This window comes from Aethina tumida, chromosome 5 (genome assembly GCF_024364675.1).
Source record: "Aethina tumida isolate Nest 87 chromosome 5, icAetTumi1.1, whole genome shotgun sequence".
Lineage (NCBI taxonomy): Eukaryota > Metazoa > Arthropoda > Insecta > Coleoptera > Nitidulidae > Aethina > Aethina tumida.
In genome coordinates, this window is record NC_065439.1 from 24,722,432 (window position 1) to 24,746,059 (window position 23,628).

At 25.9% G+C, this 23,628-nt stretch overlaps 1 protein-coding gene and 1 long non-coding RNA gene across 2 annotated transcripts in view; both read left to right on the plus strand.

Moving 5' to 3' along the window:
* The window catches only part of LOC109605805 (FAD synthase), a 199,285-nt gene that overhangs the window by 6,934 nt on the left and 168,723 nt on the right, over nucleotides 1–23,628 (plus strand). The window lies entirely within an intron of this gene.
* Nucleotides 1–23,628, plus strand: part of LOC126265762 (uncharacterized) — a 153,263-nt gene that overhangs the window by 4,988 nt on the left and 124,647 nt on the right. The gene's annotated exons all lie outside the window — the stretch shown is intronic.

Here is a 23,628-nt window from a genome sequence, read left to right on the forward strand (position 1 = left end):
CGATTGTTCGCGCGTATGTAATTTACAAATCGGATCGAATTTGGCATGTGTATCGCCGAAATGGATTCGCCATTCAATTTTGCGGCTTGAATGCCGCATATTTGATTATGTGTTAGTTGTGTGACGAAAATTGCTGGCGCACATTTCGTTTGCGACGTTTTTTAAACCACAGCCCCTTAAAGAACGACGCCGGACCGATAAATCATTTGAGGCCTCGGTAAACAAATATCAGCATTGGCGTTGATAATATATATATACAGAAATAAAACAGAATCCGATAATGGACGCAATGTAAATGGTAAATTAACCTGCGGGCAGGGCATAATTTACAATAACTCGCATTTGCTGCATTCGCATATATTATATTCAATCTACGTTTAATTACTGGGATGAAATTGCGGGGCCGTCCGGGGGCTCTACGCAGTGCATTTAAGGAATTATTGCTAATCGATTTCGAATCAATTCGGCATTAGCGTGACCACCACGGGCCGATGGAGCTGTTGAAAGGGGTGCTGACTCCGCCGTTCTATGTTGTGTTGATAAAATGATATGTACATGTTAATAATAATTATTAATTACTATTATTTATCAATGAGTTGAATCAAATTATTGATTTTGCCTGTTACAAGTAATTTCAGATTAGATGGAGAAAAATTGACGTAAGTATTCATAGCTTAATTCTGAGCAATGATGTTCCGAAATATCTACAAAAACTGATTTTTTGTAGATTTTAAAAAATTGTAATAACATTTTTATTATTATTTTTTTGAAAAAAGTTATATGTGCATGTTAATAAAAAATTTAAAGTTGGCAATTATAGAGACTGCCGAAAGAAGTGAAAACTTATATGGTTTTTTATTGTTTAAATATATAACGGGCTGTACAAGAACATGACAAAATATAAATACAATTCAATTGAAATAATAATTAATATACAATCATATTATTTATGGATAGTAATTGTATACTTAAATTTCAATTTACTTGATTTTTAACATTATTTTAATTGTTTGCATCATTGTCATCATTAAGTTCAACATTACTTTGACTTTTTGTACTTTCAATTATTTCATTTTGTTCTAAAAAGCATAGAATAGCCTTATGGTAACTAAAGTGAGAAATGAAAATGTTTGATTCAAATTTATCTAAGTATCGCGGTATCGACTGTCGTTTTATGTTTTATAATGCTGAGTTTTTGTTCATTGGACATATTTAATTATTTTCTCAATAAATTCATTCAATTTCACTTATAAGATATACATAGCACTGTACGTCAACTGTATAGCTACATATATACTGGTATAAGCATGTCGGTGACGCGAACCCACGAGATTTCACCCATCCAAAAAGTGTCTAAGGCGCACAGCACACTGCGCTTGCGCCAGTCATGAGCATGTCAATGACGCGACCGTATAATAGTTCCCTACAAAAGAGATCCCAACGCGGCTAAAGAAGTTTTCACTTCTAAAAATACCTTATTATTTGTTAGGAAAGGATAATTTTCACTCTTTTGTTGACGGTATAAAAAACAAGTATGTTTTACTTTTGCTTAATAAACGTCCCTCCTTCGTTTGTAATTGGAACCAAAATATGTACAACCGGTCACTTGATATCAATACTGATATATATATACCGTATCAAAAATGATGAGCGTGTCTACTCGCATATTGAGACGGAACATCAATACCCCTTTGTAAACAAAAAGGAAAGATATACATGCAATTAGGTGGGCGGGCCGAACTGACTGGAGGGGATCATTTGGTTTTGCTGCGTTTAGCATGCGGTTCGTCTCCGCTGACGTTGTTTTTAGTATATTTTATTTAATTTTTGGGATACATTTTTATTTTGAAAAAAGTAGTTTATTTTTAGAATACTTATTTTTGTTTTTGATATACCCTCAAAAAATATTTCATTTTACAGATTGAAAATTATACAAAGTCACGGAATTTAAATGGAGCATCCGAAGAACTCGAACTACATCCCTACGCATACGGAGAGTTACTAAATGCATTCGCAAAGATTAATTTACATTGTGCGCCGGCGCGCACCAGCACGGCGCATTGTCTCTGAGAGTAGGGATTCTTACTACCGGGCAAAACTTTACTCTCTTTGTCGTGCATCCATCTCTTACAACATCCAGACACGAAGAGCATTTTTCGTACTGTATATATATGATCCATTACTTTTCGACGAAATTCTTTTGTCTGAATTTATTAACAAAAGATGAACGAGCATGTCGGTGACTCGAACCCATAAGATTTTTACCTACCAAAAAGTGCCAAACGCGGCTAAAGAAGTTTTCACTTCAATAAAGAACCAATGATGATGAATGAAGGCATTTGAGGGTACTCTTCGAATATAATTAAGTTATAAGTTAAATAAAAAGAAGTTTATCGTATGAATATAAGTTCGGATTAGCCTTGTTTCAGAAATAGGCAAGAATGCTGAGGATGATACTAATATACTCAGTGACAAAGAAATTGCACCACCAGGAAGGGAGTGATTAAGTTTAATATTGTTTTGATGAAACATAGATGTTATAGCAAGAAATAAACGATTAAAATGTGAACACCCCCTTCTTGATGTTGCAATTTCTCTGTCACTGAGTATAGATTAGAATGATGATGATAAAAGGGAAATTAAGAAGTTGTGTGGGAGTAGGTTTAACAAGTAGGCCAATCTGACTAGTCCCATATTCCCAACTGTAGTACCATATGTATGTAACAGCATTCACCCACCTTAAAATAAAACAAATCAGTCCATATAAATATTGATGATGTCATACCCCAATTGGCTCATTCCAAAATTAACCCAAAGTAATTCGAAAACATTCCCCATTTAGTTTTTCAGTGGGTGGGTATTTAGTGGAAATGTTCACTATCGCGTCCAATTCATCTGGATCGTATTGTTTCGTTCATAATTGAGACAAATAGTTTTCACCAATCGACGATGATTTTCGAGGGTAGCGGGAGAGGCGGGGTCCCGTACCCGGTGGCGGATTACCACGTGGGTTTTCAATAAATCAAATCGGCCAGAGAGCCGCCGACAGGTCCGAATAACGGACCGCCATTTATCACAAATAGATTAATTAATTGCACACGCTGTCACATTATTCCGTTTACTGTAAAATGCGATTTGTTAATGTCTTTTACACGTGAACAGTGTCAAGGAGGCACGTGACTCTTCGATAATTAAGTCTTAAAAATTAATAAATTTTTAATATACAGACCATAAACTTGAAAGGAACGAGATAATTTCACTAAACTTTGTTATAGAATTGACATGTACAAATTTCCAATTATCAGTTATTTTTTAGATGGCCTTCAGATATGTCATTTGAAAGGCATTCTTATTCTCTATTCTATGATACTTGAATATTCACTTAATATGTAAACATTCAAATTCAATGTTAATTTAAAAAAAGCCTGAACAGTTATAGTATAGTTGGAAAAATGGATATTTAAGGGTCGTAAAATGCTATTATTGACAAAATAATACTACTAAGAAATTATTTACTGTGACGGATTTTTTTACTGATGGATGAATTGAACATACATGCGTAGAGACAAACATTTGTTGAGCCCCCTCCTTTTTGAGGGAATGGTCAATATTTGAAAAATTTACATATATTTATTTACCCACGAATTTTTTTCCAGTTTCCTGGTTTCTCCTCTTTGTGTGTCGCAAACTACATCGGAACAATAAATTAGAACGCGGCCCATAAATGGGGCATTCCCCGTGAAATATGTTTTCCATTATGAGCTCGCATTAAAGATATGCCACTGGAAAAAACTTTTTAAAGGATCGTTTGTATTACTTATGTACCCGTTTGATTCATTACACCGACCCGAGATTTGCCGAGAGCTCGGAATTAGAGGAATTGTGTGATGTGCCACTGATGTCGAGGGGATGAACACTAAAAAAAACTGTATGAAATAACACAATCTCCGAATAAAACTTTCACACATCGGCGGAATGATGAAAGGGAATTTTTCATGAATCACAACGCGGAGTGAAACCAATTCATGCACGACACCGGTGTAGTAATGTCATTAACTAAATTATTATTAGGTACAACCTATTACTTTCGGGAATTATAGGTAATTAAAAAGTTTTTAAGGGTTTTACATCGTAAAGCACTATATTCAGCTGGACTTTCCTAGAGCACATAATTAAAGGGTTCTAAAATTTATGAAACCGTTAAAAATACCGACAACATTTTTATCGACTTTCTCCTTGATTTTTCTGACAAAAAAATACTAGTAACTAATATTGTGTAAATTGGCACCTAAGGCTGATTCTGAGTGTAATTGGGAAAGACCAGATAAAATTAATCAAGATTTATAGTATTAATAATATTTATTAACTAGTATATTAGACTATTTAAAAAAAATTGACAAATTTTTTTTTCTTATTTATTTCTAAAATCTTGTTGGAAATGGTAAAAAAATACTGTGAAAGTTACAGCTCTTAATATTAACATTAAGAGGTGCCGCATCGTAAATTTTAATTTCCCGTTAAAATAACACGGGAACGGTGTTCTCTTGGATTTTGAAATTTTTTAACTCTCGATAGAGATAATATTTCAAAATGATCAAAACAGATTTTTATAGAAAATTTAACGCTCTACAAAAAATGTCTCTTACAATTTTTTGATATATTCATTTTTTCAAAAGTTATTTAACATTAAAGTTGATAAAATTTTGACATTTTTCTCATTTTCTGACGCAACCATCAACTTCAGAATTCACGAAAAATGAAGAGCAATTACAATACTTATTGCTAGTTATAAGTGAATACAGAAAAAAAAAGCCAAATTGTAGTAAAAGTCTGGTAGTGTAACGATATATACTACCTTGATTATAATAAACAATCAATTTTTTTAGTAAAAATCTATTTAATTAAATAAAATGCTTAATTTTAAGCAGTAAAATAACATTTATTTAATAAAATTTTTAGTTTTCTGCAGGTAACTTATGATCTGCAAAAAATATCAAAAACTTTTTCAGTGATAAATTATAGGAAATTGAATTCTCTACAAAAAATGTCATATAAAATTTTCCCATAAAGTTGATGATTGCGTCAGAAAATGAGAAAAATGTCAAAATTTTAAATCAATCCAACTTTAATGTTAAATAATATATAATATAATATAATATAATATAATAATAATATATAATAATAAAATGAATATATCAAAAAACTGTAAGAGACATTTTTTGTAGAGCATTAAATTTTCTATAAATATCTGTTTTGATCATTTTGAAATATTACCTCTATCGAGAGTTAAAAAATTTCAAAATCCAAGAGAACACCGTTCCCGTGTTATTTTAACGGGAAATTAAAATTTACGATGCGGCACCTCTTAATATTAATATCACAGTATTTTTTTACCATTTCCAACAAGATTTTCGATATAAATAAGAAAAAAAAAAAAAAAAAAATTGTCGATTTTTTTGAAACAGTCTAAACTTACATAAATATCAAAATGTGATTTCCAGTAAATCTCATTGCTCAAAATTGAGCTCTGAACACTTAAGTCAATTTTTCTTCATCTAGTCTGAAAATATTTGTAACAGCCAAAATCAACAATTAAATTTAATTCATTGATAAATAGTATTGATTAATAGTTATTGAAGTGAAAACTTCTTTAGCCGCGTTGGGTACATTTTGGTAGGGCAAAATCTTATGGGTTCGCGTCACCGACATGCTTTGATCCAACAATGATTCTCAGATATTTTTCAACCATTTATAGACCTTTTGGTTTTTATGCCCTTATGTGAAACTCTGTCAAGAGTTCTTCGTTCTTCTATTGATGAAACTGTAAATTAATGCTGAAATAAACTAATTAGGTGTGTCAGCAATATTTTTATGGAATTATCTATCGTTAAAATGCATATTTATAAACATCGGAATTCGGTTCGTCCAATCGACGTCGGAGCCGAAGCCACGGTTGGACTTCAAAGGTGCACACGGTCGCACGGAAAATTGCATTCAGAACCGGCGAATCAGAAAATGCACGGCCGACACAAAAGAGCGAAAAAATCCGACCGTTCCTCTCATTTTTTTCTTTTTTTTGCACACAACAAATAAAGTAAAATTAATCAGGGGGGGCGTTTGACAAAAAATCATTAACCACGTTTAAAGTTGTAATTGGATGCACAAAGTAAATTACGTATAGAAAATAAGTTGAGCGACAGAGAAACCGGAGCGCGGGGCGGCCCGGATCGATAGTCGATTATTAAAACTTCGCCAATTGTTTCATACGGCGCATATCTAATAAAAAAATTGCATTTTTTCGCTGGCGCCGGGCAATATCCGGTCCGGATGCATTATTGGCACGTACGATTTAACACGGATACGCACACACATGCGGAATTCGTGTAACATTAACGGGGGCATTAAGACATATTCGTTTGATTTGGTTTTAATTATTAATCGTAGCCTGAGTGGGAGTTTTGCACGGTCGGACGTGATGTGATGTGGAATTTTTCTCAGAAACTCATTTCGGTTCGACCCAGTTCAAATCAATCGATAAAATTTACGTTTTAAATGCAAATATAAAACGTTTGGGGAGTAAATAAAAGTGTAAATTGAACGAAACATAGAGAGTCCCTTAAAATATGTTATTCTCGGTTTTTCTTTGAAAATTATGACGAAGTTATAAATTTCAGTTTGTACGTAAATAAAGTTGAAATTGATAAAATATTGCGAAAGTTTGTAGGACGAAAATTGCATCCATGCATTATTCATGCTAACCTAACTATATCAAAAGTTTGAGAAAGTTTCGCGAAAGATTAGGAGGGAGGAGGAAAAATGTCATTCTATAAGGGACATTTATTACTTCATTAGACTTCATAAGCCCTTTCAAATTTCCTAAATAAATTCCCGACACAATTTATAATTCTTTTGTAAATATCAAGTTGATGTATATTCTTGCCAGCGGGATTAACAAATTAATTTATCGTTCTTCTTTCAACTTGTCGTTGTAGTACAACAATATATCATAAAATATTTCATTCTTAAAGCTACATTTATCCTCAATTGTTCTCGTACCGGAAAATGGAAAACAAAAACAAATTTTTAAATTTACTGTTGCATTGAAATTTTAATAATGGTTTGAAACTGTGAATTTTTCATATTCCAATGTTGAATGAAATTTAAAAAAAAATGCAGCTTATACCAATCAATTTATTTTTATAAATTATTCATAATTAGTTTATTCAAAAGATAGCCATTATAGAATAAATAAATTTAATTTTCAATTTATGTTTTATTTTATATGAACTTACATCATAGATATAACAGAATAAATCAACGTTCATGTGATTAATTTATAATTTTATTATTATAAATTTAATTATTCATTTATTATTAGTTATTTAGGATTATCTAATGAAATTTATTAAAAAAAAATAAAATACTAAATTTAGTTCCACATATAAAATATTATTTTAATGTTGGTTGTAAGTATATGGTATATGTAAAAATAAGATTATTTATTTGAATATTTTATGATACTAAAATGTGTGGAAATAAATAAAATATAAAATTTAATTTGTAAATCAATACTTATTTACCTTGTAATAAAAAATACATTGGTTTGTAACAAATATAATAGTATATTATTATTATAGTAACAAATAAAATGTTTAAAAATTATTATTAAATATTTATTATTGTTTTAATAGTAACTTACTATTTGGAAATAAAATTATTAATGTTTTTTTCAATTTTATTCACATATTTGTAAAAATAAAATATATATTATGTTTATATTTAATAAAAAATAAATTAATATAAAAATTTATGATGATGATTTTTATATTTAAAATTTTTTAAATAACTATCAGTTGAATCCTACGTATAATCTTACATATTTTACACAGATTTCTGCATTTCCAAAAGATTTAATCTTTTTGTAATAAACTAATTATGATTAATTTTGTATATTGTTTGTCAAATATTTTTATATGAAAATAGATTAAAATTATGACATTTTATGAGCTAAATAAATGAGAAATTTTATTTTATAAACCACCTAAAATAACAATTTAGATAGAAAATACATAACTTATCGAATTGTCTATTTGGGAATAAAATTATTAATAATTTTATAAATTTAAAAAATCAATCACGATGAAAATTAAATGTAAATAAAATATTTATATTTTTTTTATAATAAATTTTATAAATAGGATGTACATTTTATGGAAGCAATTCAAGAATATTGTCATAAATATATCATATAATTTTTAAGTATTCCACTTTCATTTTGACTGATCGTATAATAAAAAGGTTTTATTAAAAACGACAACTCATACACAACTTAAATTATGAATTTTATTACTAATAAAACCAATTCATACATGACTTATGTTATGATTTTTATTACAAACAATAAAACTGTAACCAAGTTGGCATAAATTGAGAGATGTACGACTAATAAATTGTTAACAGATGTCCAAAAAGTAATCATAAATATATGTGATTAATATTGTTGATTGATATTAAATGTTGAAAAATATTAAGGTCACTTATCTCTTAATTATTTTGCCCAGAAAGCCATACAAAATATTAAATTTCTCACACTGGTTTGTATACTCACTCTAGATAGAAAAGTGAACAAGAATCATTTTGATAATAATATTTGATTAGAAAATTAATTTAATATAAAATATTTAGAAACATTTTTACATAAGAAAATTTCAATTATTATATTTTATGATACTTTTTATGAAAAGAGAAAAATTATGTATACAGGGTGTCCCCAAATTGAGTGTACAAAAATTAACTACATAATCTTGACAAAGATTGGTTACTGAACGTACCTATCAAATATTATATAATAATAAATATATTTAATTCAAAAACCTTGTATACCAATATTAAAATATTGATTTAGAATTTTGTGAGAAGAGTTACTAAGAGCACTACAGCAACTGGAAGCATATTAGTATACGGGTAAATTGGGTCGAATAGGCTTATTTTGAGGTCAAGAATATGAATTTAATTTTTGGTCACTCTATCTAGGGACACTTTGTATATATTTTTAATATGAATAGTTGAATAATACTAATAATCAATATTTTGTATTTTAATTAGTTCATAAAATGTCTTATTTTTAATATTAATAATAACAATATTAAAAATAATTTTTAAATTTTAAGGAAATAATTTAAATTATAATTTGTACGTTATTTTCTAAGTACTTAATAATCTTTTAAAAATATTCAGAAGAATAAAACAGTTTTAAAGTGAATAAAAATAATTTTTATTAGTTAATTTATTTTTTTTATATAAAAATGTAATATTAAATTTTATTTGACAAATTTATCAAAATCATAAGGAATGAAGAATATATAAATTTGATATGGTATATGTAAAAATATGATTATTTATTCGAATATTTCATAATACTGCTGAAATTTGTGGAAATAAATAAAATATAAGGTATAATTTGTAAATCAATATTTATTTAACAAGTTATAAAAAATTCATTGGTTTATAACAAATAAAAATATTACTAAATAGTATATTAAAAAATAATTATCAGACTTATTATTTAGCATGTTTATTACTGTTTTAAAAATAAATATCTGTTTGGAAATAAAATTATTAATATTTTTAACAATTTCATAAAATAGTATATTAAGCGTAATGTATAAACAATTATTTATAATTATTTTTGTAATATAAAATATATATATAAATTGTGTTGTAACAAATCATTTTTAATATTATTGAACTTATTGAAATGCTAAATTTTGAAATTTTAAAATCACTTATTCATAATTATTGTATTTTGTTAAAAAAGGTTGTTTTCAATGAATTATAAATAGAAAATGTTTAATAATGTTTAACATTTAATTTTAGTTATAAGAAAATTGAATTTTAAATTAAATTTTAAATTTTTTACACTGGTTTATACACTCTAGATGGAAAAATGAATAGAAATCATTTTGATATTAAAATTTGATAAAAAATTTCCTTTATTGTACGTAATAAAGAATATTTTTCTCATACTGAGGAGTACTCTTTTATTGGCTTTCCTTTGGCAAATTTATTTGGAAAATTGTTTGCATTCACAAGAAATGTTTTGTAATATGTTTTAAATTTAATAAAGTTGTAATCGTTTTCTATATTATTTATGTTATACAAAAGACAGTAGTATTAAATTGATGCATTCCTCATCACAATTTAAAGGTTGTCAATAAATTGAAATGAGCGATGTACATAATAAAACAATGTAATGAATATTAATGAAAAAAAGTTGAATTTGTTCTCGACAAGACTAGTACTATTATTATGATCGTATAATTGTTATCCGATCGTAAAAATGACATCGAGATATGATACAAAAACCAAAACAATGGAATAATGAGCAGATGAATAACAGGGGAATAGTTTATATTTTGTGCCGTTTAAGGTCGCAAATAGTCCCTGTCTAGTCGCGTTTTTTTGTTTATGATCCGTTTCGATTATTTATTTAGCTGTTTTTTTTTCCTGCATCTTGTCCGTTGGAATTCGAAAAGACAACACGCTGATTTACGAGCCGGCTGATAATGTTTTCGATTGCATTGTCACAAATCAAAGAGACATTATGTCCTGAATTAAAATGTTCGACATAAATCAATGGCCATTGTCTTTGAACCAGTATGTAGATTATACTGGTGAGTAATGGGTGCGTTGGTACTGCTGAGTGGACCAGTTATGGTAAGGGGTATCCGTACCACCATCATGTCTACTGGGCTTTGGCCACCACTGAAGTTTCCGTCGGTGCACGAACCCACCACCCGTTTTGCACTTTTAATTGCGTTATAATAACGAAATATTTCGTACTGAAAACCACACAAGACAAGAAACAAAAGCGGCCGGGTAACGAAGCTCCTTTTTGTGCCGGCCATCGACTAATTACAACTTGTCCGCATTTCCCATAATTCCCACAATTACATATTACCACCCTAATTGCACCCAGCAGAATTCCAAATAATTAATGTGGACGGGGTGTTTCTTTTGGAAAATTCGAGCCCGTAATGATATACCCGTTGCTGCGTTTCGAAAGCAAATGTAAATATTCTTTCAAGATATGTAAATTATTTAAAACCGCTAATAACCGACTTCCTTCTAACCATTTCATGTGAACTAAAAGTTGTATTAATTATAATAATAGTGCGAAATGGTTTTCTATCAGTTTTAGTTGCATTTAATTTCAGTGATGGACTATAATTAACGGCGAAATGCCTGTTAATAAATATTATTTCGAAACGGTCCTTAATTATTTTAAATTAAACTTTAATTATTCAATACACGAAAACATGCGTGTGTTTTATAATTATTATAATAGGCATAAGCATCTTCCATATTGGATGATAAGAACTCGTCTGGTGCGATAAAATTTAAGAATGTAATTAAACCATGTTAAGACTTAAACCAACATCTCCAACGTTATCTGTATTCATAAATTTACCTCTAAGTCTCTCTTATTTGTTTATTTTTATTTTAATTTGTTATTTCCTTAATTTAATGTGTTAATTTTATGTGTAGTTTTTTTTGGTTTTGCTGATTTTTTTTTATTATTTTTTAATATTAATTTAATAATTTTTTAAACTAATCCTATTAAGATATTTTTTTAATTAAACGTTTTAATTTTAATTTGTAATTTTTTTAAATTAAACTTATTAATTTTAAATTTTACTTTTAATTTTATTTTTTTTTAAATGAATTAATTAAATTAAATTAATTGTCAATATTTTAAATTAAATTTGTTAATTAATAATTTAATTTAAATTTAAACCAGTTAATTTTAATTTTATAATTAATTTTTCAATTTTAATTTTTTAGTTTAACATTTTAATTTTATTTTTAAAATTAACATTTTTTAAAACTATATTCATTAATCATAATAATAAGTTATTTTTTTTTAATTACTAGTTAATTTTATTTCAATTTGTTATTTTTTAAATTAACTTATTAATTTTAAACTTTTAATTTGATTTTTTCTAATTGAATTTATTAAATTTAATTTTTAATTTTAAATTGTTAATTTTAATTAATTATTTTTAGATTAAATATATTAATTTAATTTACTTTTTTTCCTTGTTTTCTATTATTATTTTTTAAAATAAACGTGTTAATTTTAATTATTTAATTTAAGCTTTTTTATTTTTAATTTTTTAATTTTGATTTATTAATTGTCATTTTTCTTAATTAATTTTATATTAATTGGCCAATTTTAATTATTTATTTTAATTTTTAGATTAATAATAAATTTTATTTTTTTATTTTCAATTGTTACTTTTTACATTATTTATAGTTTTTTTTTTAAATTAAACGTGTTATTTTTAATTTTTTGTCCTAATTTGTTATTATTTTTTTTAATTAAACTAACTTTTTTCTAGATTAAATATATTAATTTAATTTACTTGTTTTCTATTATTATTTTTTAAAATAAACGTGTTAATTATAATTATTTAATTTAAACTTTTTTATTTTTAATTTTAATTTTTTAATTTTGATTTATTAATTGTCATTTTTCTTAATTAATTTTATATTAATTGGCCAATTTTAATTATTTATTTTAACTTTTAGATTTATTAATTTATTTTATTTTTTTATTTTGAATTGTTACTTTTTTACTTTATTTATAGTTTTTTTTTAATTAAACGTGTTAATTTTAATTTTTTGCCTTAATTTGTTCAAATTATTAATTTTAATTAATTTTTTATAGATTACATATATTAATTTTATTTCTCTTTTTTTTCCTTGCTTTCTATTATTATTTTTTTAAAATTACAACTTTTTTTAAATTTACTTCTTTTCTTTATTGTCATTTTTTTAATTAAATTTATTAATTAATGATTTAATTTAAAATTTATCTTGTTAATTTTAATATTTTTATTTTAACTAGTTTTTCTTAGTTTTATTGAATTAATTTTAATTTTTTATTTTGTTTATTCCTTAAACTAGTTATAATTTGACTTTTTAAATCTTAATATCTATTTTTTTTTTAAATTAGGCGTATTAATTATAATTTTCAATTGAAATTAAACATGTTATTATTTATTATATTATATATTTATTATTTTAACTTGTTTATTATAATTAAATGTATTATTTTTTTTTATTTTTATTGTAGTTGTTAATGTTGAAGTTGAAGTGGTCATATTTTTTTTAATTAAACATATTAATTTTAACTTTTAATTTTAAACTGTTAATTTTTTAAATTAAATATTAATTTCAAATTTTAGGTGTATTAAATTTTTCGGTCCTTATTTACTATAAATTAAAGTTTAATTATTAAATAAACGAAATCATACGATTATTTAATTAATTATTAAAATAAGCATAAACATCTTCATCCATGTTGAACAATAAGAATTCAGCAGGTGGGATAAAATTAAGAATGTAATTAAACCCTGTTGAGACCTAAAACAACATGTCCAACGTTAACTGTATTCAGAAATGTATCTCCAACTCACCCCTCGTCCCATTATTTGCCTATCATTTATCCGTTTAAAATTGGGGGAGTCTGCGACTTGTTTAAAATAATTTCCCAACCGATCTACACATGTACACGTTTTAAGATAACCGTTGTTGTAACTATCGTTAAACGAGGAACGGGCGGCTTAAGTAAATACATTTAATAAATGCTTTATGAATTTGTTTTCTTTTCGTAATTGTGTTTGGGGTGTGCACGATGTTATACTGTTTACCTTACGGATTCTTTCATTGAAATTTTGTGTCTGGTCCCGGGGGCAGGTTATTATTAACAAACGGTACGTTAGCCCTCCTACTTCTTTAATAAACTGGTTTTTCGGTGTGTTCTGGTAATTGTCTGCCCTATGACAAATTTGAACAAACAATTTTTAATATAAATTATTATTTATCTTTTTTTTGTATCACTACACAGATGAACATATTTTTATAAAATGTATTTATTCGATATCATTTTGTTTATTCCCGTTTAATATATTGTGTTGTTTTCATTATATTTAAAAATATATTCTATATAAATGTTTATTTTAAATAATAACATTTTTCCACACATATTTTAAATTGATATGTTATATTTTATTAATAAAATGTATTTGTTTCTTTTTAAATGGACATCGTTAAATTTCCATCAGGATCACTAAGTAAATTAAACAAATACCATTTTAATTAAACTGTACTGAGCTGATGCAGTCTAACAAAATTGTTTTCCTATTACAAACATGATGTTTATACATCATTCAAACTAAATTTAAATTTCAAGATGGAAATATTCGAGGCCCGGGAGTTTTGTAATAAATTTATGAAAGTTATATTGAGCATTTTTATTTGTCAGTTACAATTTAAATTGTAATATATATTTTATTCTATAAGAACTGACAGCATATTTATTATCTTTTCTCATTCTCCTAAAGATATATGGAAGAATGAATCTATTTTGATGTGAAGAATTTGTATTTTTATTACTAAAACCGTGACAGTTTTAAAATTATGCAAGGGTTAAAATTATGTTCATTTATTATGATTTATCTAATACATTTTTTTAGTAATAAATAAAATATGTTTCATACGTTTATTAGTGTAAGTAATGGTGTAGATATAAATTTTTGTGATATGTAACATTTTATACACTGCTGTCATTTGTGGAGATAAATAAAAGTAATGTAATTTGGTTTATAAATACAAAATATTTAAATATTTTATATATATTTATATATATATATATATATATATATATATAAATATATAAAATATTTAAAAATTTACAGTAAATATTTATCTAGTTTTTTTTAATTATAGTTATAACAATAAATTCATATTTGGAAATAAAATTATTAATATTTGTCAATTATTTAATTTCATTTAATTCAAATTTTATTATATTTAGTTATTATATTTTATTTGAAATTAATTTTTAAATATAATTTGATTATTTAAAGTTAAATTTAAATTTTTATTTTAATTTATTTGTTACTTTTTGAAATTAAACATGTTTAATTTTTGTTAAAATTTTTTATTTAAATTTGTTATTAAATAATAATAATAATATTTTTTTTTTAATTATTTGTTTTAAATTTTTTATTTGAATTTTTTTTAATTAAACGTGACAATTTTGTTTTTTATTTCATTTTCTTTAGATTAAAAATGATTATTTTAATTTTTTTTATTATTTTATTTTATCTTATTATTTTTTAAATCAAAAATGTTAATTTGCTTATTTTGTTAATTTAATGTTTTTTTTATATATTTTGATATGTGAATTTGATTAAATTAAAATTGTCAATTTATTATTTTTTAATTTATTTTCTTTAAATTAAAAACCTTATTTTTATTATTATTTTTAATAATTCATAATTATTTTTAATAATAAATTTAATTTTTTATTTTTATTTGTGAATTTTTTAATTGTCAATTTTATTTTTTTTTGTATTTAAATAATTTTTTTTTTTCATTTGTAATGCTAATTTTAATTTTTTATTTTAATCAGTTAATATTTTTAATTCAATATGTAAATTTTTTATATAAAAGATCCCAATATATGATTTAGTTTTTTTGCATATTTGTAAAATATATTTCCATTGCCATTTTTATAAATTATCCATGACTGACCCGTTTAGAAAACTAAAAGCAAGATGAGAAACTACTGAGATACATTCTTAATCGGTTCATTAAAATTTGAATACAGAAATTGTATCCGACATCAATAAGTCACAATATTTTTAGTCTGCGAATTGATTTCATGTCAAATTTCGTATTGTGCAAATCACGATTTATATCTGGATTGTTGCAATCAATATAATTTTGCAATGCGATTTGCAAAACACCTCGATTAACGACCGTGCTCAAAAGTTAAAAGTCAAAGTTGTATGACAAGATACAATAGAAATTGATAACATACATAAATATGTATTCCATTCCACATTTTATCTATAACTTTAACCTCTAAATGAAAAAAAAAATAACAACAAATATTTGAGATTAATATAAAAAATCATAAAACAAGTCCAGTATTTATTGTAATTAAATTATATGTATGGTGTCGTTTAAGAAATGTCGTTTCACACAACACAAAACCATTCTGAATTTGAGTCGCACATTTACGAGTGGACAAAAGCGGTTCGCAAGTAAAGCTGTGTAAATTTATACGCGGTCAACTTGAATATTTTACAATAAATTGGCTTCTTGCTTCGACTCGCAACAAATAAATAAAGGTGACTTTTTTAAATTCTTCATTCGCATTTTACTTTCAATAAGAACAAGATTTTAGTGTGTTCGCATTTGAATGCTGATGTTTGTTAAATCCAAGGTTGGAACATGTGATGGGAATGTACTTGACAAATAAAATTTTGTCTACTCGAAAAGTTTTTTTATTTATTTATTTTTTGAGCTTTAATTTATGTGTTGTATCTTACTTTTTTATTATAGTATCTTTAGTTAGATGTAGATTTGTAAGAAACTGATGGAACCTCAGAAAAAACCCATGAGATTCAGGATAATATCCAAATCACCAAATTTTGGGTGTGTAAAATAAGTTTGGATAAACACCGAGTATTCACCAACCTTTTGTCTCTCCATCCATCCAGGTTGGAACGCACGAGCACAATTGTATTATTTTAAATTTATTAATTTATGGAACGTATTCCAATTTTCCGGTACGAAACTTCAGTGATATTGTGTTTTATAAAAAAATTCTTATCTTAGGTGGAAAAAGTTTTCTTTAATAATGAGCAGAGATAAAAGGCAGTTTATTCTAAAGAAATGCTGTTATAAAGTACAAAAGTTTAAGTAAAAATAAAACACGGGGGGGAGAGATTGCGGGGAACGGGCGGTGGGATGAGAAAATTTAAGTTATCAAGTGAAACCACCCCTCTTTATCCTTTGCACCATGAAATATCATCCACACGGCAAAGTTGAAATTGCAATTATGTTTCTGCCGATGTCAATGCAAACTCTTGGGGGGACGGAACGGAATTATACTTTAAATACACGACGATGGAACTGAACTTTTTTTATAGTTTTCACCTTAAAACACTGAGGACGATAAACTAAATTTTTGATCATCGAGAGTGGAACACTTGTCGAGCGAATTAAGTGAATTAAACCGCGGCCTCCGTAATTACATGTAAATTCTTCCGATGTTTGTGAATGGGGAATAGAAATTTGAATAAATTACACATTTAAATATGCCGCCGGGATCGAAACCACCCCAGTTTCCACCCCGCCGCGTCACATTCCCAACTTTTCGACCTCATTCGACCTATTAGTTTTAATATTAATGTGTGTTTGATTGAATTTTCTTAAGTCGTCGTGGTTCTTAAGAAATATTTGCCGACCTCAGCCGCCGTTGTTTGGATTTAATTAGACGTGCACGTTGTTGTGGATTAATTAAATAAATATTTTCGATTGTTTGTAGTCAATTGCTTGCGGTTTTTGGCCTCCCCCGGACGACAACTTGGGAGTATTATCGATCTCGGCCAAATTGAAATCGCTTTATTGTGCCCCAATAAATATGGGAGACGCGATGCCACGGGTGAGACAGAGATGGCAAGCCAAAGTTATTATCGTGCCCCAGTCCAATTTACAATATTATAAAGCCTCATTCGACAATATAATTCACTCGCTAATGTTGCAAAAGGAAACACGATAATGAATACTAAATTAATAACCTTTGATATTGGTCTCCTCGGCCCTCCTACACTGTGTCAACCTCCCCCCCTTTAAACCCTCAGATGAATTGCAACTCCTTCGCAAACTTCACTCTGGCTGTATGTGATATGACGATTACTTTGCTTTGTACAAATTCGTCAAATATTTCGCATTGTTTCTGATTATAATCCTTCAAGCGGATGAAGGTGTTACGATAGGAATGTTCTGTATAAATTAGACATAATGTTTTTATATAATTTTGCTTAGTCCAATAAATTATTTAAGATGATCAGACAATATATTGGTTGAAGAAGAAGGTAAATCATACATTATCTATTGGAAATGTAGAAGGAAAAGAATATATTTTTTAATTATGAATGAACTGGTGAGATAATATAATTTGTTAATTATTTGATATTTAATACACAATATAATGGTCAGATTTGTTTGATCTTTGGAATTCAATTCGGGATAACAGAAAGATACCAAATAAAATAATGAATATATTGACCAGTATCATTTTTTAAACTAATAATAATGTTAATATATACATTTGTGGTAAAAATTCATTTGTATGTGTTCATCCTCATCCTGAGGTGCCTCATTTTATGAATTTGCATGAATCAATTTTATTTATTTTAAGGAAATATTTTTCAAAATATACACATTTTTGAATTAAATTAGGCTCAGATTAATAGTGACAATATAAAGCGGGGAATCTCAGAAAAATTTATTTTTTGGTAGTATAAAATAAATGTGGGTACATACCAGTTTCTAATATACCAATTAAAAATGATCAAACAATATATATTCTATATAAATTAGGCATAATGTTTATATAATTTTGCTTTGTTCAATAAATTATTTAAGATGATCAGACAATATATTGATTGAAGAGTCAGCTAAACTTTTTAGAAATGGAAGTAAGAAAAAAGTATATTTTTTAATTATGAATGAACTGGTGAGATAATATAATTTGTTAATTGATTAAATAATTGCCTTAAACTTCTTGGTTTTATTTAATATTAAAATCCATACGATGATTTTTCATAGGATCAAAATCCACACGATCATTTTCCATACGAGCAAAATCCAATTGATCATTTTCCATAGGATCAAATTCCATACGATCAAAATCTATACGATCATTGTCCATACGATCAAAAACCATGTGATCATTTTCCATAGGATCAAATTCCATACGATCAAAATCAATATGATCAATTTCCATACAGTTAAAATCTATAGGATAAAATTCATACGATTAAATTCATACTGATTAAATTACATAGTTTTACTTTAATAACTTTATGGATTTTTATTTTTTTACTAATACTAATTTCCTGAAAAATCATTAGAAAAGTAAAAATAAATAATTTTAATTTTTCCTGGATTCCCAAAAAATTACTAAAAACGTAAGAAATAATATTATAATGAGATTAATAGTGTCAATATAAAACGGGGGAATCCCAGAAAAATCCATTTTTTGGTAGTATAAAATAAATTTGGGTATATACCAGTTTCTAATCCACCCATTCATGGGGTACTTACTTCATTGCCACTGGTTGGAATAAGTGAGTCCAATTGTTAAATATTTTTATATATAATTCTGGATTTAAGCCACACTTCATTGATCTTCGGGGTAGAATTTTATATAACAGATTATGGTAAATGATTTTTTAAACAAACACTTGTTATAAATTGCCATATCTTTGATGCTGGAAGTCTGTGGAAGAAGGGTTGAATTTTCTTGTTTAGGGGACGTCCTAAAGTCCTAAGTTAAGGGAGCAAATGAGGTTCCACAATTTGTGACAAAAAATGGTAGATTTGGATTGTGTAGCAATACGAAATGAGACTAGTTTGAAGAAACAGTTAAATAACAAATTACCATTTAGAAATACAAAACAATGAATGAAGATTCTATTTTAATTATAGAAATAGACAATGTAATAATAGAATATATTAACAACTAGTTATAAAATTTAATTTATATTGCACCTCTCGATTTTATTTGACACTTTGGTGCTTTAAATGTTCGCAGGATGTATATTCGCCGGCCCTTTCAACCAGATTCAAGTTAAAAACCAATTCACTAAAAGAGCATGATTAAAATTGAAATGAGCCCACAAAAATTGAATACCTACATAAAAACGGCCGGTGTGTGATACTTTCCCTTTGCATTACACATATTGAGGGCGCATCAGCTGGATCAAAGGGCGATGTGTGTGTGTGTGTGTGTGTTTTTATTTATATACGGCATTTTAAAAATAAAAAAATAATATCCCGAAGCAAACGTGTAAACAGGGCGCATGTCCCGCACTGGCACATTGTTTGATATGCAAAATTGTGCGGGCTCTTGTGAAAGGGGGATGAAAATTACATATAAAAGCAATATATCTTATGTAATGTTTCATTTATGGCATTCGCCTGAACAGATATGACTGCTTTTGATTCCGTATTAATGTAATTCAGATCTATAAAAGATACATTAATGTTTATTTCATTCCGTAGTTCTTTGGATGCCACTGCACAAAACGTAAAACGAATACTTTTAAGAGATATAAAATTTATGGTATTGTGTTGCTTGGAGTCTTAAAGGAAGACAACGTTTATATGCCTATTTGAATATACTTGTGGCTCAGAATAAATCACCACCGAAATGATTTTTATGCCGGATGCTGTGCAATTAAAATCAAATTCACGTTTATCAATTTATTGTGTATCTTGTCTTAACTAATTAGTTTCAGTATTTTTGTAACAAAATAAATCAGTACAGATATTAATAAGAAGAAATAAAAAATGGAAATTTGTCTATGGATAGATATATAAATAGTTAATAATTAATTAAAAAATGTAAGTCTATATACATACAAATGGTCAATGAATTATATAATCAATACAAGAATAGACGAATGTAATAAAATTAATGAGTACTCATTTATGTCCTATATTTTAATAATTAAAATTTGTTTTGAAAATTAGAAATATTTCAGAATAAAAAGAATGGATTAAATGGAAAAACTAATGAATAAAATTAACTAGAACAATAATAATTTGCATGCTAATATTTACCTACAAAAAACATCTTTATTGTTTTAATTTTATACATTTGTATGCATATTTAACAATAAAATATAAAACGTATATCCATATAAAAATATATTTTCATACAAATGAAGGATCAAATATTCATATCGGAATAAATCAATGGAAGAATATATTAATATAAAAGTATGAACTAACAAATAAATAAATTAAAACAATAATATTGAAATGAATAAGTAAAATTAATTTGTTTGCTTTATAAATGTCAAATAGATCGAAAGGTATAATGAGTAAATATTGGATTATTTTATAGAAATAATAAATTATTTATAATAGTTTTTATGTTTGTTATATTCTGTATTTAGATAGATATTTTCCTGAAAAATCCCCCTTTAGTAACAATGTTACAATGTTAAATCTAGATTTGTAATATTTTTATATTTTTACTATTTTTTAATGAAATTATTATATTGTAGTTAATTTAAGGATAATTGACTTTACCATGACCAAACAAATAATGATAATATCTTAGTTGCCCATTTATTATGTAATAATATAAAAAAATTAATACTATAATTATAATATTACAGTAATATGTATTAAATATTTTTATTTATGTACTTTAATTAAATCAAATTTTATTTTTTTTATAGAAATATGTAAATACATATTTGGTTTATATTAACTCAACTTGCTTGTCTAATTTTTAATTGACTAAAAATACACACCAAAATATAAAAATTAGAGTATTAATTAATTGAAAAATTAAATTTAATATTTTCACAATGATTTTTTATGGTTAATTAAGCTTTAAGAATATATTTTTTGAAAAATCATATGTAACAATATTTTATTTTTTAGGTATTAAGTCGTTGAAATTGATTATTACTAATTAGATACGATTTTACGTATAATTTTTCTAAAAAATAATAAATTTTGATTTTTTATAGTTAATCAAATTACAGTATTCTATTTTTTATATATAAATAAGTATCGTAAAACAGACATTTTTGTAGTATTTTTTGAAAAATAAAATGTAACAGACAATATTTTATTTTTAGGTGATAACTTGTTAAAATTGATTTTAAACTTTTTAATTGTTATTAATTAGATAATTTTACGTATAATTTTTTATAAAACAATAAAAATTTTTACCAAAATTTAAAAATTACTGTAAAAATAAATTATGTTTTTTAATGGTTAATAAAGTGTCAATGTTACATTTTTTATATATTATAAAATATCGTAAAACAGACTTTTTTAGCATTTTCATATATAAGAATATTTTATTTTTTACGTATTAAGATGTTAAAATTGATTTTAAACTTTTTAATTATTATTCATTTGATAATTTTAGGTATAATTATTCTATAAAATAATAAAAATACATACTAAAATAAAAAAATACTGTAAAAATAAATTAGGAGTTTCAGTATTATATTTTTTTATATATTATGAAGTATAATAAAACAGACTTTTTTTAGTATTTTTTGAAAAATCATATTAATATTTTATTTTTTTAGGTAAATTGTTAAAATTGATTTTAAACTTTTAATTCATTAATTAGATAATTTTACGAATAATGTTTATTTAAAACAATATAAATACGTACTAAAATATAAAAATTACTTTAAAAATAGATATAAAAATTTAGATTTTTTATGGTTAATCAAGTTTTAGTATTATATTTTTAATATATTATTAAATATCATAAAACAGACTTTTTGCAGCATTTGTTTAAAAATCATTTTTGAGGTATATTAAGTTGTTAAAATATATTTTATATTCGTAATTTTTATTAATTAAATAATTTTACGTATAATTTTTCTATAAAACAACGAATACCCATCTAAAATATAAATTAGTTTTTTGATTAATTCGAAAATTAAATTTGTGCCATAGAAATATGTTACGTATTTTTTTTTTTGATGGGCAATCAAGTTTCAGGCAAGTTCGAAAATTCTGTTTGACTAACATACTTCCCCCCCAGCCATAAATATGGAATAGGCAGTCGATTCCTTCAATACCATTTTACCTGGCCATGTATTATTCATATGTAATAAGTGTTGGTAAAGCAGACAGATAATTAAATTGAAAGATAACATATAATTGGAAAATGGCGTCGTTCCTGGTTGCAATAATTTAGGCGCACGCGGGCATCGTCGGCATAAATTCGCTTATGAGATGCAATAGATATTTCGGGTTATATCTTCTTATTATACATCGTCCCCCGATATTATTATTCCGGGACATAAATTCCGATTACAATCGATATTAAAATATTCCGGGGACGTGGACCTCCACCGGCGGCGGGGTGATTTACGTGCCAATTCATTAAACTAAATAAATTGCAATTTGCGAACGAATGTAAAATAGTTTCAAGAGCGAATGATTTACTATTATTATCTGGCCTGACACCCGTAATGAATAGTTTTATTGTAAGATTTAAGGTACAATTTACATTGTATTTGCATACTATTATGCATATGTGTTATGCAATTTATGTTGCCCAAGTCCCGGAATAAAAACTTTTCTGCTGAATGTAACAGAACTAACTGGAATTGAATGTTAAACGAGGTACTTACCTTAGGTACATTCTTTGCTTTTGTTCTCCGTTCTCCGTTCATCATAAATTACAACGGTAACGTATATATTTATACATTTATTTGTGCTATTTAAAGATTTTTAAATGAAAACAATAAAAAAAGTATTGTTTTAATATTTTGTTTGAAATGTGTTGATAAAAATACAACAATTTTACTTTGTTAAATTTGGTTTCGTTACATTTATAGATCGATTGGAAAGTATTTGATTCTACTGAATTTTGAGAGAGACATCATGTATGACAAAGACAGCAAAGGATCACCATTACGAAGTAAATTTGCAGACTTATACTGTCTCTGTCGCGCATGATGTTTCTCTCAAAATTCAGAAGGATCAAAC